Source organism: Boleophthalmus pectinirostris, unplaced genomic scaffold (assembly GCF_026225935.1).
Source record: "Boleophthalmus pectinirostris isolate CB_2022bp ecotype Guang Dong unplaced genomic scaffold, ASM2622593v1 HiC_scaffold_3, whole genome shotgun sequence".
Classification (NCBI taxonomy): domain Eukaryota; kingdom Metazoa; phylum Chordata; class Actinopteri; order Gobiiformes; family Gobiidae; genus Boleophthalmus; species Boleophthalmus pectinirostris.
Window position 1 is genome coordinate 30,731,918 of NW_026571299.1, and position 6,976 is coordinate 30,738,893.

Here is a 6,976-nt window from a genome sequence, read left to right on the forward strand (position 1 = left end):
ATTGGGTTCTGCTAGACTCTGCTACAGATTTTGCTTATACATTGTAAGATGAACACACACACACTCAATGTATAGAGACCTCAGACTGTATTTCCACGGTTTAATTTTTGGTCAAATTACTACCACAAGAAAATGTAAGCTTTCTAGTATTAGCAGTTAGTATTTAAAGTATTCCTGGTGTTTTGTGAATTCTTTTTGGCACTGAAAATCCATGACAACAGCCAGTGGGGAACATGCCAGCCAAACATGCAAAGAGCTGTATAAGACTGAACCTATTCACGGTGACAGGGTGGACACTGCCAAAAACAACTATTGTAAACCTAAAATCATTTAAATTGCACACCCACTCGAAAACAACAATCTCCAACACATTTCTTTCCCAAATGTTAGCTTTAAGTGCGTTTCCTTACATTGTCAATAGCTGTGTAGGGGCTCTGATAGACTCTCATTGAGGATGGCTGTGGGGCTGTCCAAACTGGGAGCAGGGCCACTGTTTGTTTTACTTTGCTGCCATGTTTCTCCTCTGCTCTTTTTTCTGTTTTTAGAAATGCGCCCGGGGCCTTTTTGTGTTAATCGCCACGGCAACAGGCACATCACTATTTGTGTGTCGTCTTTTCAGTGGGAGCGGAAATAACGCATCCAGTTCTTTCTTTCGGGAATGGTTTCGGAGCATCCTACCTGACTGAGTTACCAATGAACCGCCCAAGGGTCCTCTGTCCCCCTCGCTACCTCCAGTCCTATCTCTGTCTCGCACCCGTACCCCCTCTCTCCCTCTGTCTTTCTCTCTCTTACACCCGTACTTTCTTTAACTATCTTTACTTTCTCTCACTCTTTTTCTCACCCTTTAATTATTCATCTCTCATGCTCTCTCACCCATTCCCGCTTTAACTATCTTCACTCACTCTCTCCCTCTTTTTCTCTCTTCTCTCTCTACCACTTTCATACCTTTACTGTTCTCTCTATTTCACCCCTAACCTCTTTTTCTTCTTTCATTATTCCCTCTCTGCCCTATCTCTCTCTCGCTTTCTTTTCAGATGTCACCCCCTCACCGCCCACCTCCTACAACAGTCCTTTTCTCGCTCCTGTGCAGAGCCGTGTTACCTCATACATGGACATTTGGGCACATTTGGTATAAAGGGGACCTCACCTAATTAGAATGCATAGAGCGTTTCCTGATTTATCCAGGGCTGGAACTGGCGCAAAGTAATTATTGACATAAAGCTGACCTGACTTTTCACAGCTTTTGTTTCCCTTCTCATTTAGCGGCTTGAGATTGTGTTGTGATTCATGCATGTTTGAGCAATCTTTAATCACCTCTTTTCAAAATACCATATTGCCCGTCAAGTCCCGTTTTCATATCCGCTGGCAGACACCATACTCCAGCTGTCCATTGGAATGATTAACTCTTTGTTGTGATTATGTTTACTGTGATGTTGGCTTCCACTGGGCTCTAACGCCAAAGTCCGTGGAATTGTTTCTTTTATGAAGTTGTTTTAGATGAATATATATTTTAAATGTGCAAATTATATCATAATAATCTACGGGTGCTGTACATGTTCTGTAGATTATAACATATAGTAAACTCAAACATAATATGTGTATTCTGAAAAAAGATATATATTATAATAAGATCATAAATATAAATTGTATATTCAGTTTCCTGTGGGTGTGTATTTTGGATCTGACAAACACTGAGTTATGGAAGAATAGAATTACAAGGGGCATGTTAAACATATGTAGGTCTCTTTAGGCCAGAGGTCCCCAACCTATAGCTCAGGAACATCCAGAAGCTCTCCACCTCCTAACAAGTAGCTCACCAAGGGATTTCTGAGTTACACATATTGTGCTGAATAAGTCAAATTGGATTAATTAAATGTCTTTTACCATCAGTCCAGTTCACTATATACTTTTGTGGGAATTTTTGGGGGGATTTGCTAAACTATATATTTTTGGAAAGGTTATTATGTATGGAGTCAGAAGATCAATGTTTGCATTTGCTTAGATGTCTATATGTCTAAAAAGATTTTTTTGGCATCCATTTTTTAAACTGGCCGCCAAAAAACTCTTTTTGAAATATCCCAGCCTCTGAATAAGTTGAAATGTTGATTTTAACCGCTAAACCCACATTTTCAGGATCAGGGAATCAAATGGTGCTAGTTACAAAGCTGTAAGACTTACCCACATTAACCCATAAACGCAGAAGTGGGTAAAAAATTACCTGGTTTAATTGTTTTCTTGCAATTTCATTGTAAGATTCACATGTAATGCTCCATGTTCCTTCAAAAAACATGTTTTATTTTTAAAGAACAGCTGGAGCATGAAATGAACTTTTCATTACAAACATATTGCAAGAGAACAACCACACTGGGTTACTATTATCTGGGTTATTATTATCTACTCATGTATTGAAGGCTTAATATGGTAATGTGTAACTAGCACCATTGGATTCCTTGACCCCTACAATGTGGGTTTAGCAGTAAAAATCAACATTTCAGTTTATTCAGAAGTCCAGATACTACATTTTTTACATTTACAGTGGTCATTTTTTTAACTTCAGTATGGCTGCCATATAGACATCTGGGCAAATTCAAACATTGATTTTCTGACTCCATATATCATAACTTTTCCAAAAATATATAGTTTAGCAAATCCCCCCAAAAATCCCACTAAGGTTAAAAATGAATATAAGAAACCGGGCTATGTACATGTATAACTCTGATACTTAACTTTTTGCACTAATAAATGGATAAAAGTTTATGTTTTATAAGCATCTAATTGTGAAAGTAGTAGCTCTCTGGCATTTTTGTTTTAAAAAAGTAGCTCATCAAAGGAAAAAGTTCATTGACCCCTGCTTTAGGAAAATAGCCTGGGTTCTAAAGTAAATACAAATAGTTTCAGTTTATGTCTGTATAATTAATTCCTTGTATTTGACCTTCATTTATTTATTTACCCATGTACAGATCTTGACTTCGGACTGGTCCAGGCTACCTTACCTGGAGACCTATTGTGTGGATATTTTGTGTACATTTTCCAGCTACAGGGAAACCAGGCCAGTAACTCTTCTACTTATAACTGACAGAAGCAGGGACTTACAATTCTGTCCACTATACATGTTCCCCGGAAACAATTCATTTAAAGTAAAGAGTTCCTGACTCCCACTTTGACAAATAAGCAGTGTTTTTCATGTAGTCTCCGTGTTGTAGACAGTTGTACTTGTGTCACCATTTTGTCTTCCTCACTGGAGCGCAGATCTAACGGAGCGCTGGATGGGGGGGACAGAGAGAGGGAGGGGGTCAGCTGTCTGCTCTTGTACAGCCTCCTCCCGCTGTAATTACAAGCCTGAGTGAACACAGCCACACCATCAGGTACGGGCGTCCTACCACCATCGCCTCTCACCCTCTCTCTATTCTCTCTGTTTCTTTCTCTCTCACCCCTCTCTCTCTCCCCTCTTTCTGTCTCTCTCTCTCTCCCCCTTTCTCTCCACTCTGTCTGGATTCTTAACCCAAAACTCACTCCAATTCGATTTTTCTCTCCACTCTATCCTCTCTCCCTTTGGCTTCTCTCTCTCTCTCTCAAACCCATACGCCCCTTTATTTATCCTCACCCTCTCCCTCTCTCTTATCCATACCTCATTGTATCTATCTTCTCTCCAGCCCCCTTCTCTCTCTCTCACTCACCCACACCACCCCTTATCTTGACTCTCTCTCTCTTTACTGCTTTTACACCTTTCAGTGTCTCCTCTGTCTCCACCCCAACCCGTCTTTGTATTTTTTTTCAGCCCCTCCTTTCTCTTTCTCCCCCTTATCTCTCTCTCTTCCTTCCTCCCTCAGTCTCTCCCTCCCTCCCTTCCTCTCTCTCTCTTGTCACAGTGAGATGATGGCACGGCCCGCAGGCCAATCAGCCTGCTGGGCTCTGAAATGCTACGTTTTGGTTAGTATCATTAGAAGGTTAGCTCACCCCTCATTGGTTCTCCATCTGGGCAGGAGCCTGTCCCCCTCTGATTCGCTGCTGTGTTTTTGTTCTCTGGAAATGATCAGGGCCTATGGAGGAAGGACGTAAAGATGGAGTGATTCAAGTGGATGGGCACAGTGGGAGGTGGAGAAATATAGGCTTTGAACGATAATGGACAGAAAATGCAAAATGATGTTGAATCACTTAGAGCACGAGATGGTGTATTGCATCAGTGAAAATGTCAAAAGTGATGAGAAATGTCTCACCAGACATATACATCTAGAAAAAAAAGGTCCATTTATTGTTCCTTTGAAATACATAGATTTTACACACAAATATATATATATACTACAGTCTTCAATGTATTTTATTTTATTATTATTATTATTATTTTTTACCTTTTACCTAAAATCCACTAAAGAATTGGGTCAAAAGGGAAAGGCTGCTGCCAACTCCCTTTCCAGCCAACCACAGACAAATAAATGGGTAAAGATGTTCACATAGTCTGTATGTTCCCAAGCTTTTCAGGCCAGCACCCCCCAAATTAACCATGCAACCCCCTCTCAACCCCCACCACCACACACTGATACTGACAACTGTAATAACTACAGGTGTTAAAATGTGCATCTGGGTTAATGCTGTTTATGTGGATAGTTTATTATGTTATTGGACCCGATTTCACCAAATTACAAATAAATTTTTAAAATTGAATAAATACAGTGTCAAATGTTTATCCCTGACCCCCATTTTGGGAATTGCTCTTTATTGTTTACAGTGAAATGCGTGTAGCCACATCCTCACATTCAGTATACAGCGTGTTAAACACGCTCTAATCCGCACTTCTCTAACTCCAAAACTTCTCCTGACACAGTGACTCTCCTCTGAGGCTCTTGAAATGATCTATGGAGGATGGAGCAGGGTATGTGTGCTAAGACGCCTCATTTGGGATGTTCACAAGAGTATTTGGTTTTCGGGAGATGGAGAAGCTAAGCAGATTATAAAGCACACTTTTCAATTTATCTCTCACTAGCCTGACGGCCCGTTTGATTGGCTGGGACACTCTTATCATGTTTGTACAGGAGCTGAGCAGACAGGACATGTGCCTGTGTCTCTGATGGAGGCATGGGACTGTATGTGCTAATAAATATACAAATAAGCAGGGAGTCATTATTATTGTCAAATGTTATGCAGTGCATTCATTTAAAAAACAGATATTAATGCATAAACAGCTTTATCCACAGAAAGTGAATCCAGCAGCATCATGATATTCGGGGCCTGTGGTTCAGATCCACAAGAGCTCTCTACATTAATTAGTCATGGCTTTTGGAGAGTAACTGAGTTACACGAGGACCAGGTGTGGAACAAAAGGAGCGCACTTAAAGGAAGTTGTCCAAGTCATTGAGCCCCATTGAAAGTGACCCGCACTGGTCCATAATAGGCGTCATTGAAGGAGCTCAAAATGAAGAGAGGGAGAGAGGGAGGGACGGCAGAAGTTGCTGATGTAAAAAAAATCTTCATGAGAAAGCATATAAAACCTGCAGACAAGATGATGCTCCTCTCCCGAAGCCGCTGCCTCTCAGTGGTGGGATGCTGGAGTTGGGGAGGGTCGACTTTGAGGTGACATTGACGCTATGTAGATGAGCGCGAGCATCGTGCGCTCCTTGTTACGTCCCGCTCGCTCCAGCGCAGACGGCGGCAGCTCCTTTCCCGTCTTCTTCTCTGCCCCCTCTCTTTCAGCACCACCGCTTTAAGGACAGCACCTCGCTCTCCGCGCGCACTCCGTCTGTGGATCTTACCGTTTTCGCTTGTGCAAACTTTAGTTTTTTTCATCTAAATCTGCACAGGAATTAACTTTTTAAAACACATTTCACTGGGAGTAAATCTGGCAGAGAAAAGGACAGCGCTGTAAGTATGTTGAAAAGACGCACATTTTTCTCACGGGCTGAAAGGCAGTGTGTGACCGGAGTTCACTGAGGAGCAGGAGAGGAATTCTGAAAATTCTTTGGCATTACGCACGGATGTGCGCAGCGCTTTACGGAGACGCACAAGATGGATTAGGATAATTACCTCATATTTCAGTTATTGAGAAGAGTTATAGCCTACCTACAAGCTACAAAATATTTTTTGGTTGTTTATTTTATTTTAACTACACGTTTCGCACGTAAAATAATTTAGAAACTCTTTGTGGATATAAGTGAGAATAGCCATAATCTATTGTGTTTAGGGATAATTAGTATTCAGAATTTTTTACATTCATCCATCCATCCATCTACAGATCTAAAATAAAGAAAGACTTTATCCATTACGCACCCAATAATTCGATGTGGCGCGTAACGCACGTGTGCGTAAAGCTGCATATAAATTGTGGGAAGATAAGTGCATAAATTATATACGATTTACTGATAAACTCAGTCAGAGTAATTAAAATAAAGCACTCCTAAAACGGTCGTTTAGTTTAGAGCCAGGTTGAGGCTGTAAAGGCAGTGACTTATGGGTGATTAATGAAATGTCGTGGTCGCGTCTGACTCTAAATGTGTTTAATTGCTCGGCTCTTGTCGCGCGGCAGCGGGAAGTGGGCCATTGAATTTAGAGCAGAATGAATCAAGGACAAGAGCAGCCTCTGAATTCCAGCCGCAGCTTCCACTCGAGGCGCTTCACAGTGACTCCTATTGAGCTTTGTGTGGTCCGGGGTTCACCGGTTCACTGCACCCTGCATGAATGAAATATTATCTTTTTTTTTTTTTTTTTTTTTGCTTAATAACAGTCCAGTTAATTTGATTAATTAAATGCAGAAAGCTTGCCTAATTATTATTTACTAGACCACAAATTGTATTATTTGCTACTCTAATTTAGTGAACAGATATGCACAAATATTCAGTAGACGTATTTGACATTATGAAAGCTACAACTGACAAAACCTACGGCCTTCTATCTCTTCTAACGGCTCCTCTCTCGTTCCCAGGGTGATCTTGTCACTCATCTGACCTGAAGTTTCCGGGACGGAGCCGCTGTCCCCTCTTCTCTC